This window comes from Furipterus horrens, unplaced genomic scaffold (genome assembly GCF_987537825.1).
Source record: "Furipterus horrens unplaced genomic scaffold, mFurHor1.1.pri manual_scaffold_3, whole genome shotgun sequence".
NCBI lineage: Eukaryota > Metazoa > Chordata > Mammalia > Chiroptera > Furipteridae > Furipterus > Furipterus horrens.
Genome location: NW_028327173.1, coordinates 84,152,621 through 84,163,766, shown reverse-complemented (window position 1 = coordinate 84,163,766; position 11,146 = coordinate 84,152,621). Strand labels below are relative to the sequence as shown.

Here is an 11,146-nt window from a genome sequence, read left to right as displayed (position 1 = left end):
ACTTAAATGTGCCAACATCTGAATCATGGGGGTGCCAGAAGGAGAAGAGGAAGAGCAAGAAATTGAAAACTTATGTGAAAAAATAATGCAGAAAAACTTCCCAAATTTGGGAAAGGAAATAGACATACAGGTCCAGGAAGCACAGAGAGTCCCAGGTGAGCTGGACCCAGAGGGAACCACACCAAAACACATCATGATTAACATGCCAAAGGTGAAAGATAAAGAGAGAATCCTAAATGCAGCAAGAGAGAAGCAGACAGTTGCCTACAAAGGGTTGCCTATAAGACTAACCACTGATTTCTCAAAAGAAACTCTGCAGGCAAGAAGGGACTGGCAAGCAGTATTCAATGTGATGAAAAGCAAGAACCTACAACCAAGATTACTCTATCCAGCAAAGCTATCATTTAGAATGGAAGGGCAGATGAAATGCTTCCCAGACAAGGTAAAGCTAAAGGAGTTCATCAACACCAAGCCATTATTACATGAAATGTCAAAGGGACTTACTTAAGAAAAAGAAGATCAAAATTATGAACACTCAAATAACAACAAACTCACAACCATCAACAACTGAATCTATACAATACAAACAAAATCCAACTAAGTAAACCAGAATAGGAATGGAATCATAGGTATGGGGATCATTTGGAGGGTTATCAGCTGGGAGGGAAGGGGGAGAAATGGGGAAATGATGCAGGGATTAAGAAGCATAATTGGTTGGTAAAAAATAGACAGGGAGAAGTTAAAAATAACATAGGAAAAGGTGAAGTCAAAGAACTTATATGCATGACCCACGGACATGAACTAAGGGGAGTGGGATTGCTGGAGGGAAGAGGGGTACTGGTCAGAGGAGAGCAAAGAGGAAAAAAATTGGAAGTACTGTAACAATATAATCAATAAAATATACTTAAAAATAAAATAAAATAAAATAAGTCATTAAGTGGCATTTAAGTGTGGCAGTGGATGAAAATCTAAATTTTGCATGAGCAAGCTTTCTGTCGGGGTAGTGATGCCCTAGAGGGATGAAAAGATATATAAGAAATTGATAATTGTTCTTTCAATAGTAGAATCTTGTTGTGTGTTCAATGTTTTGTATACAATTTTTTAACTTCTTATATATTTTTTCTGCATGCTATAAAAATATAATAAAATGTTCTGAAAAGAATGCAATTTTTTAAAATGGAGATTTAACCCAATATATTTTGTAAACCAATGTCTAGGCTTACAAATCACCTATATCTACTTGAGAAACACAATTGAAAAATTATATTCTAGAAGGGTATTTGAAACATTACTGTATTTCTTAGAAAAATATTAATTTCTTCAAATTATACTCATCTTTCTAATGAAAGCTCAGATTATTTTTTCTTTGCTGAATATTTGAGAAGTATATGTTGTATTCAGGATAATTGATTATTAATGAATTTCATTACTATCTTTGTTGGCAACTAAATAGACATTTACAAATTACTTTATTGACTAGAAATTTTATCTCTCATTCTTTTTTCAAATAATCTCAATAAGGAAAATTTGGAAAGAAAAAAAATCTCTCTTAATTTAGTATGTCTGAGATAATCTTGCCATCAAGCTTGCTTACATTGCTCTTTATCTGGTGCATTGGAAAAAACAATTTCCTCTTTCAAGGTGACAGGTTCCAGTGATGGACAACTACCAGGGTTGACTGAATTATCTGGCATTAATTTCCTCCATTCCACTTCTTTTTTGATTTCACAGACAAAAGGCAATAATAAACAAACAAAAAATCCTTAAATAGCCTGATGTATAACTCTCAAAGAAAACTATTTGGGATAAGCTTCTTAAAGGATAAATAATAATCCTGACTGGTGTGGATCAGTTGGTTGGAGTGTCGTCCCACACACTGAAAGATTTCGGGTTCAAACTCCAGTCAAGGCACATGCCTGGGTTTTGAGTTCAATCCTTTGTAGGGGCATGTATGTGAAGCAACCAATCCAAGTTTCTGTCTCATATCAATGTTTCTCTCCCTTTCTTTCTCCCTCCCTTCTTTAAAAAAGAATAATAACAGATCTTAATAATGTAGCAGTTTTGTTTTTTAAAAAAATTATAAATTGATGAAAGATATTTTCTCCATTTCTATTCACACATACATATAAGCTTAATAAAGGCAGGCTGTCACTGCACTTTATTCTTTCTTGAAACTGGACTGTAGGAAAACCCACCTGTGCTATGTTTCTCCTACTACAAATAGTGTAGGTGAGTTTTATTTGCTCATTTGCTGAAAATATTAAAGCTCACTAGAAATTATTTGTTAATATTTACACACTGTTCAAGGTTTTTTTGTTTTGTTTTGTTTTGTTTTTTTATTACAGCAGGCTATCTGCCTTTATGGCACTTAGTGGTGCGAGCAATCCCCTATTTCAATAACCATTTATATACAATTCTCTTCAGAGTAGTTTGGCTGAATTTTTAAACAACTTTTGGAAACCTGAGATTATTTGTGAAAGTTGATCACTAAGTTATCAAAAATGCACGTGAGAGATACATTTATTGTAATGTAGTCAGTAATACAGGAGGGGATGTCCGAGTTATCGACATACAAATATATGAAGAAGTAACAGCACTGGGTCCTCCTCAGGAACCCAGAGAGAGAATACAGCAGAGAGGAAGGTTGTTGGATCCTAGAACCTAACTAACAAAGAATCAGAGGCAAATCCCTGAAAAGAAGGAGCTGAGTCTCTGTTGCTCTCTATGTGGGAGAAATGGCAGCAAAGAGCCCGGAAGTAAGAATAGGAAACTGAGTGAGGAGCACTTTTTTGTGTGTTCTTTTCTCTCTTCCATTTCTTTATCTGCTGTCATGGAATAGAAACAAAAAACAAAAAACAAAAAACATAGTTCCAGCTGAATGCCAGGTAGAGTAGTGGGTAACATCAGAGAAACTCTGGATCCTGGATTGGAAGAGAAGGTAATAAAACATGATGAGACAATCTGGCCAGCCCTCTGTGCATTCCCTTCTCCTCCCACTCCACTTCCACCCTTGGCTAGGTAATTATAAGTGAGGAGTTTCTTCAAAAGGAGCAATATTGGGGCACAGATGCTGGCTGTTCCTGAGGATTAGGACCACTTCAGGGCAGGTGGGGAGTAAATAACTTGGATGGAGCCTCAGAGGCTCTCATACCTGCGCATAGGCCCTTTTGCCTGACTTACCTGGGGCAGTATGAGCTAGACCTGAGGCATGTGGCCCTCCCTCTGTGGGTACATCACCAGCGAGTACGGTTCATTGATCCAAAAGAATATGAGCTCATAGAGAAAATAAGAAAACATCTGTGAAGCACAAGCAATATAGAAGTCAGATCACATATGGGAAAACTATGCTGAAGTAAGTAAAATTAAGGAACATAGAGAACCAGAATTTAAAATAAGCATAATATAAATTATCAATGAGATAAAGGGGAATATTACAAACATTTGCTGCTGTCAACAATTATAAAAAAGAACCACTTGGTGAGATGGGGGCATGAAAAAATGTTACAGCTGCACAAAGGTCTTAAAAGGTGGTTAATTAGGAGAATGGGTATTGCCAGAAAGTTATTGATCTGGAGTATTAGGTCCAGGGACTCCCCAAGAAATCATCAATAATGAATAAAAATATGAAAAGTAGAAAAGTTAAGAGATATGAAGAAAAAGAAAGTGAAAACAGCCTATTTAACATGAGTCCTAGAGAGGGAGGGAAAATGTAATCTATGCAAGGAAAAATATGAACATGTAAATATCTGTATAATATAGAAGTCCCAGAGGGAAAGAAAAAAAATGTATATATATATAAAATTTAATAAAGGGAAAATAGAAATGAAGAATATCAAAAACAAAAGAAATTATGGTAAATAAAAAAGACAGCAGGAAAAAAGTTCAAAATAAATATAAATGGAATAAATTAAGATTAAAGAATAAAACAATACAAGCAAAATAAAATACAACCCAGCAATATAGTCTATGGGACATATTTACAATAAAAAGGTATTTAAAAATTAAAAACAAGGGAATAACAGGTAAATGTGAGTTAAAGTAACACATTACAGCTATTTTATTTTCAGTCAAAAATAAAATTTAAGATACAATTATTTTAGAAACCAGAGAGAGACACTATTTTCTTTAAGAGGGATAATTGATAAGGGCTTTAAATTAATCGGGAATGCAACACAATTTATAAGTATATATTTTAAAAGAATATATATACACTCTTTTTATATATAGTTTTTTTATTAAACAACTGTAAATACTTTACTGTAAAAATCCATAAATTTTTATAAACATTTGTAAATAGAATCTATACTATAGTAAAAAGAATAAACATAATTATTTACATGCAACACTGACAAATTTGGCACTTATTGAAAAGAAAAATGCACAAAGCACTTCCTCAAGAAGAAATTTAAAATTATTAAAATGCAGAACAGCACTATAATGCACTTTGCAAATACCTCACAAGCACCAATGGCACAGCTAGCAAAGAGCAACAGGCTCCCTGCTCATAGTTATATAATTTTTAATGTGCTTCCATAAGTTCTTTACAAAACCACCATTGTCGAGAATAAAGAAAAAGGGATCATACCCAGGTGAGGGACTATATACTTGCAGTAATTGACCATGAATTTGGGAAGAAAGAACATTTCAAAAACTTCAATTCTAGAGAATCAATAACATATTGACTATATTTTCTGATCATAATACAATAAAATTAGAAAACAAAACAAAATGATGTTCAATATGAAAAGTCAAAATAAATACACCCAGTTCTAAGAGGTTAATTAAACTAAAAAGACATTTATTAAGCATGTAACAACTTGCAGTCCTTGGGTACCCACAGAGTGCCTAATAATGGCCATTGAAATATAGGAAAAATATAACACAACTTATTTATATTGTTTTCTCTTATACTTTTAAAAATCTATTTTTGCATATATTTTATAATGTACGTAATACATTGGTACAGTTCTTCAAGTATATAATTCATAAATTAATTACTATATACATTGGCATTTATATTAGTTTCCTAGAGCTGCCATAACAAATTATCATAAACTAGAAGGCTTAAAAACAACATAAACTTATTCTCTTAAATTCTGGAGGTCTGAAGTTCAAAATCTAAGAACCACACTCACATTGAAGGCGACAGGGGAGAATCTTTCTTTATCTCTTGCAGGCTTCTAGTGGTTGTCATCAATTCTTGGTGATCCTTGGCTTGTAGCTGCATCACTCCAATCTCTGCCTGCATCTTTGCATAGCATTTCCCCTCTGTCAGTGTGTCTCTGTGTCTCCCAATCTCTCTCCCTCCCTGCAGGAACACCAGTCATTAGATCTAGCTCTCAATCTAATCCCATATGAAGTCATCATAACTTGATTACCTTTGAAAAGACACTATTTCTAAATGAGGTTACAGCTACTAGGGGTTAGGATTCAACCTACTTTCCTGGGGTCAAAATTCAACCCACAACAATGGTATATGCTCAAACCATTTTTTAAAAAATAATAAAAATAAGCAATCAAAAAAACTTGAGACAGCTAATGTAAAACTCTGAGATGAGTATCATGGGAGATGTAGGCCTACATATGGCTCTTGGATTTAGCATATTAGTAAACTGTGGGTGATATCACAGGTTTATAAATTACCATAATATATTTTGTAAAGTCAAATGTCACAGCACAAGTCCTGAGGATGTTCTAAGCAGCTGGAAGGACAGGAGATCATATCCAGGTGAGAGATCATGAAAGGCTTTGTTAAGGTGATATTTTTCTTGAGCACTGAATAACATTTCATCCAGAGAGATTGTTACAAAACAGGGTCCCCAAGGAAATGGGAGAGTCTTTGACCATAGAATGGTGACAAAAAGCTTATGGGGCCTATGTAAAATTCTGTAAGTGGCCACAACTAGTCACCCTGCCCACTGCATCACAGGACACAGTCAGGGGTTTAAAAATAAGGCAGCAGGCATTTTGGAGAGGAGAACCACGTGGTTTGGCAGTTTGCAAAGAGAGGAGAACCACATGCTTTGCAAGGAGGCTGGAACCTTCACATGGTTCTGAATTAAGAGCTGGAGAGCACCGCAACACAGGCAAAACCTCCCCAATTGGGCTCAAATGATTAGGAGCTGCTGGTAAAACAGAACTGTGTCTGGGAAGTAGGAAAACAATATCTCTGACTTTTCTAAAACTAGCCTGGTTTGACAGGGACAGACAGAACTGTTTGTGGGTGTTTTAAAGAAAATAAGACTTATTGGCAGAAATTCACCATTAATCTAAATCTGTATAACCTTTAAATAAACAATTATTTTTCTTTTCACCAAACTCTGGTATTGAGAGTTATGCTTTTGGTGGCTGGCAATCGGGCCCCTCATAACTGAACAGCCGGTGGGTTCTGTTTCAATCAAGGCAGTCTGTGGGTTTTGTTATAAGATGAGCACTCTATCAAATTCATTCCTAGCACAGACACTGTGCCCCGGGGAGGGACAGAAACACTAAATATAGTTTTGTTTAGAGTGATGGATAGAAAAGTAATATCAGATCAGATCACAGAATACCCTGGAAACTAGAAGGGAAGTTATATTTTGTCACTTTTCATTTCTGGGATTTTTGTTTCTTTATTTGGTGGCAATAGAGAGCCACTAAATGTTTTTGAGGAAAACATCATTCTGGCAGCGGTGTGTTTACAGTGATTGGGAAAATGGATAGGCTGGAAATAGAGGAAGTTGCTGTTTTAACCTTTAATCCAAGGAGAAATAAGAGCCTAAAGCTCTATCACATAAAACAGGAAGAAGCAGAGTGATTTGAGGGCTATTACAAAAGTAGAAGAAAATAACCAGGCAATTGATTGTATTGAGAGACAAATTGGAAGAAGTCAGCGTCTTGAGTAATTAGGAGGCCAGAAAAATGACCGTGAAAACAGAGGAGTAAAGAGGAAGATAGGAACTGTTTTTGTAAGAGTTTGAGATTGAAATTTTGACAAATTGAGACTTAGGGCCAGCAAATAAGAATGTTGGACAGAAAAGTGGAAAAGAAGTATAAAGTGTAGGTATGACATCCAGGTTAGAGATGTAGCATTGGGAGTCATCTGCCTAGATCAAGGTGACAACTCTGGGACTTTGTGTGCCCTTGAGGAAAAAAGTAAAAAAGAAAGCAGAAATGAGGTGGGATAGAGTTAGGTCTTAATTTAACTGCCATTTTTTCTTTTAGTTATCATCTATATCCTCCAACAGATTTAATGAATTTAATTGCTGAAGGATGGTTTTTTTAGCAAAACTGGTATTTCCTCTACAACATATTGCTTTTCCCCTCCTCACATGTTCATTCGTTGTTGACTCTTTGCCCACTCAGTCAGCTAAATTCAAGCTAATTGTAGTGATGGCCACAGAGAGTTCTGGGTGGGGTAGGCAGTCAAGAATATTCTCCCTCTATGTTACTCAGACAACTGGGAATCCTGGAGTGAATTCTGAGGACTATGTTTACCATCCAGCAGGGATCCTACTTGGCTGCTTCCTGTGGGTTGTGACAGAAACTAGTATGAAGCTAGGGTGAATGAATGGTAATGAAAAAATTAAATTAATTTTTTTAAAAAAGAAACTCGCATGATGCATGAAGAATATGGGGAGGCTATGCCTACGCTGGAAAAATGGGCAGTTTCTCAGAGTCCTTTTGCCCCTATATCTAAATTTATTTTTTAATACTCAGTACACTCTTATTTCATGAATGCATTCTTCAATTTTTCTTTTTGATTTGTAGACTTACATTTCTTATCTGTTGGGTATTGGCTAGGGGTGAATTGACTTCCTTCTTTGTAACTTTCTTTCTATAACTTCAGGGGTCTCAAGTTGGGCAAGTAGCAACTCCTAATGGCCAGAAAAAGTTATATGTAAAACTAATGTACTTTATATCTCAAAGGAGAGGGGACCCTTTGAAATCTGTTGATTTTTTTTTTTCCTCACTTGGTTCAGGTCCTTGTATGTCAAGAAGAAGAAATGTCAGTGCCTCCAGTTTTCTTTGCTGGAGTATCAAAGAGCAGCATGGTGCTTCTCAGTACAACAATTTCAAGCTGTGCAGACTCATCACCAGGCCATTTGCACCAGATCCAACCCTGCTATCAATAATGGTGTTTCAGGCAGTTTAAATCATGATCACTTCCCCCAGCACACACACACACACCTCCCCACTTCCACCCCAAATTCCAGCCATCTTCCAAGGTGGGCAGCCCAGACTGAAATGCTAGGCGCAAGGAGTTCACTTCAACTCATAACGCCCATTGTGACAGTATCCTGGTTCCTAGTGTCCAGTTTAGGAAAGAATAAGTCCCTCACTCAACAATAACTTTGGGCTTTGGTCCAAGGGATGGTTTAAGAAAGGTTGAAAACACAATGTGCAGAAGAAAAGCCAGTAAGGAAAATAGAATGGAATATAATTTGCACGAAGATTTAAGAGAATATGTACAATTTTCTCTTCACTTGTAAAATTGGAAAAGTAACCCTGTTTTGAAGACAATCTTCTTCATAAAAAATAAGAAGGTAGTAGGGATTCTAGAGGGTGATGGTCAAGCATGATAAAGATCCCCCATGTGAGCATCCCTTCAGAGGAAGGAACAATAGCAATACCAATAACCATAGAAAACACACAAAAATGGAGTGGAAGCATGAGGGAGTTAAAGCTGTTTATAAAGTGCTCACACAATAAATATAGCTGCTATGAAGAAGGTTTTAATGAAGACAACTTTAGTGGGGTATAAGGCAAGGTAAGAATAGAAACTGAGATTAGAAAGAGATATAGGAGGTGACAAGAAGGAAAGGGCTGTGAATTACGAAAAATTTTAAAAGATGAGAACATATACTTTGGAGGTAAGTTAAAAGGCAAAAATATTACTGAAGAGCAAACAATACAGTGAAGAGTATAAGAGGAGAGAGCTAAGGTGAGAAGGCAGAAGAGAAGAATGTTGGAGAGGGAGAGGCATACAAACAATGGCAGGGGTGTGCATGGAAGAAGGGCATGGTTGGAGGAAAACACATGCAAGCACAAGTTTGAAGGGAGAAAGTCCCTGTTTCGTGATAGTCCAATCACAAGAACATGGTTAATAAATTAGTGATGGATAATAGTTAACTAATTGTAGCACTCTGTTTAAAACAACAACAACACATTTTTGGCAGAAAGAAATAAAACTCAAATTGTTGAACATAATCAGAACAAGTAAGTAATACAAAATGTGTGATCGTATCTTGCTCCAAGTTCTTATGACCTGAGTGTCACCCAGTTCCTTAAATCTACTACTATTGCTATTTTTATTAGTCATTAGTTAAGGTACTTGGACAGATTTAATTTTATATCGTAAGAGCAACCAGGCTATTATATAATATAGCCTATTTTTATTTTTCTCTCCTCCACAGTTTCTGAACACAGAGATAGATTTTTTTGAGTTAAGTTGATTTACATAAATGTGGACTTCTGGTGACATCATCCCACAGGAACTGACCTCCACCCATTTTTTAGGCTTCCTTCCAACATTTAATCTAGTCCTATGTCCCAGAGGGCAAGAGCAATTAGGGAGAAAGGGAGTAACAGGAAAAAGTGCTTCTACCTTACCTCTCACAACTCCAATGCATGTCACTAGAGGATAATTCTGGAGGCCAGGATATCACTTAGAACAATACTGCAGTATTAGAAATAGAGAATGATAATTGGTGTTAGGATGGCGGATGGAGCAGATTAAAACTGAAAAACTGAGAACTACTTAGGAGGTAATTTTAAGGACTAATTGATTTGGGATCAGAAAGAGGAAGCAAGAGATTTATGCCTTGAGCGAATTGATAAATATGGTGCTAGTTACTAACACAGAGAACAAGGAGAAGGAATTAGTGGGGGGAGATAATTAATTCAATTATGAATACATTAAGTTTGAGGTGCCAAAAAGACATCTAATGGAACTCTTCAGTAGGCAATTAGAAATTACATCTGAGACTTGGGAGGCAGGTCATCCTGGAAACACAGAGTTTGGAGTTAGCAGAATGGTCTAAAAGTGGGGGACAACTGGAGGGAGGGGGGCCACCGGGTGGAGGGGAGAAGAGGGAAGGGAAATTGGGACAAATGTAACATTATAATCAATAAAACACATTAAAAAATAAAAAATAAAATAAAATAAAAAGAAAGCTGTGGAATTATATGAAAATTCCTAGAGGACTCTAAGGAAACCATGGAGTTAGAAGAGTAAAGGGCTATGAGAAACCCAAACATTTAAGAAACTGCTAGCAAAAGAAGGTTAGAGAACTAAAAATGTATAGTAAGAGAAGTGGGAGAGAAGTGAAAAGAAATTGCTGGAATGAAAACTGAGGTAATAGAGTTTCAAGAGTGACTGGAAGATGGTAGCAGGGAACACAGCAAAATGGTTTTTGGATCTCCCTAAATTCCCCAATTAAAAGGAGCTAGAGAGACTAAGTGGCAAAACCAAAACATATTGACAACATGTAGAATAAGATTCAATGACAAGATAGCCTCAAGAACCCCCAAATACAATGGAATGACAATATACCATTAACAGCCATAACACCCACATGGGTTAAGCATCTGCATGGGAGAAAGCAGATGGAAGCAATAGAGCACCCAGCAGAGCTGAGAATAGGAGAACGCCAATAGAGCCAATATAGAAATTCACTGGAAAGTATAGTGGGCCAATTTGAGAATAGTGACTGAAATGGTCAAGGGTTCCCTCATTCAGACACTCTTTGCATCTAAAATGGAGGCAACCATAGTAAAAGGTCTCAAGGAGTTGGAGCAGCCTAGCTCCTCTGGACTTGGGGGACCCACAGGAAAGGACCAAAGTCAAAACTGCACACGTGAAAGAGAGGTCTATCTCAAAGTAGCAGAGGGGGACAAAACAGAAAACAAAGACACTAAAATTTTTTCTATTGTTTTTCTATTACATTTGTCCCACTTTTTCCCCCATCGTTACCTCACCCACTCAGCCTACCCCTTCTCCCACAGTGAATCCCCACCCAATTGTCCATGTCCATGGGTCATTTATACTAGTTCCTTGACTAGACCCTTCCCTTACTTCCCTTCTCTCCCTCTCCATCTGCCCCTGATAAATGTTAGTCTGCTCCTTGTTTACATGACTCTGGTTCAATTTTGCTTATTTGTTTGT

At 36.6% G+C, this 11,146-nt stretch overlaps 1 long non-coding RNA gene across 1 annotated transcript; it reads right to left on the bottom strand.

Annotated features, from left to right (window-relative positions):
- Window positions 1-2,852: 2,852 nt before the first annotated feature.
- On the bottom strand, window positions 2,853-5,302 carry LOC150015421 (uncharacterized). The gene is made up of 3 exons (XR_016509996.1): window positions 5,136-5,302; window positions 3,181-3,297; window positions 2,853-2,921 (listed from the first exon to the last, which is right to left on the bottom strand). It is a non-coding gene; the product is annotated as an uncharacterized LOC150015421 (long non-coding RNA).
- Window positions 5,303-11,146: the final 5,844 nt, after the last annotated feature.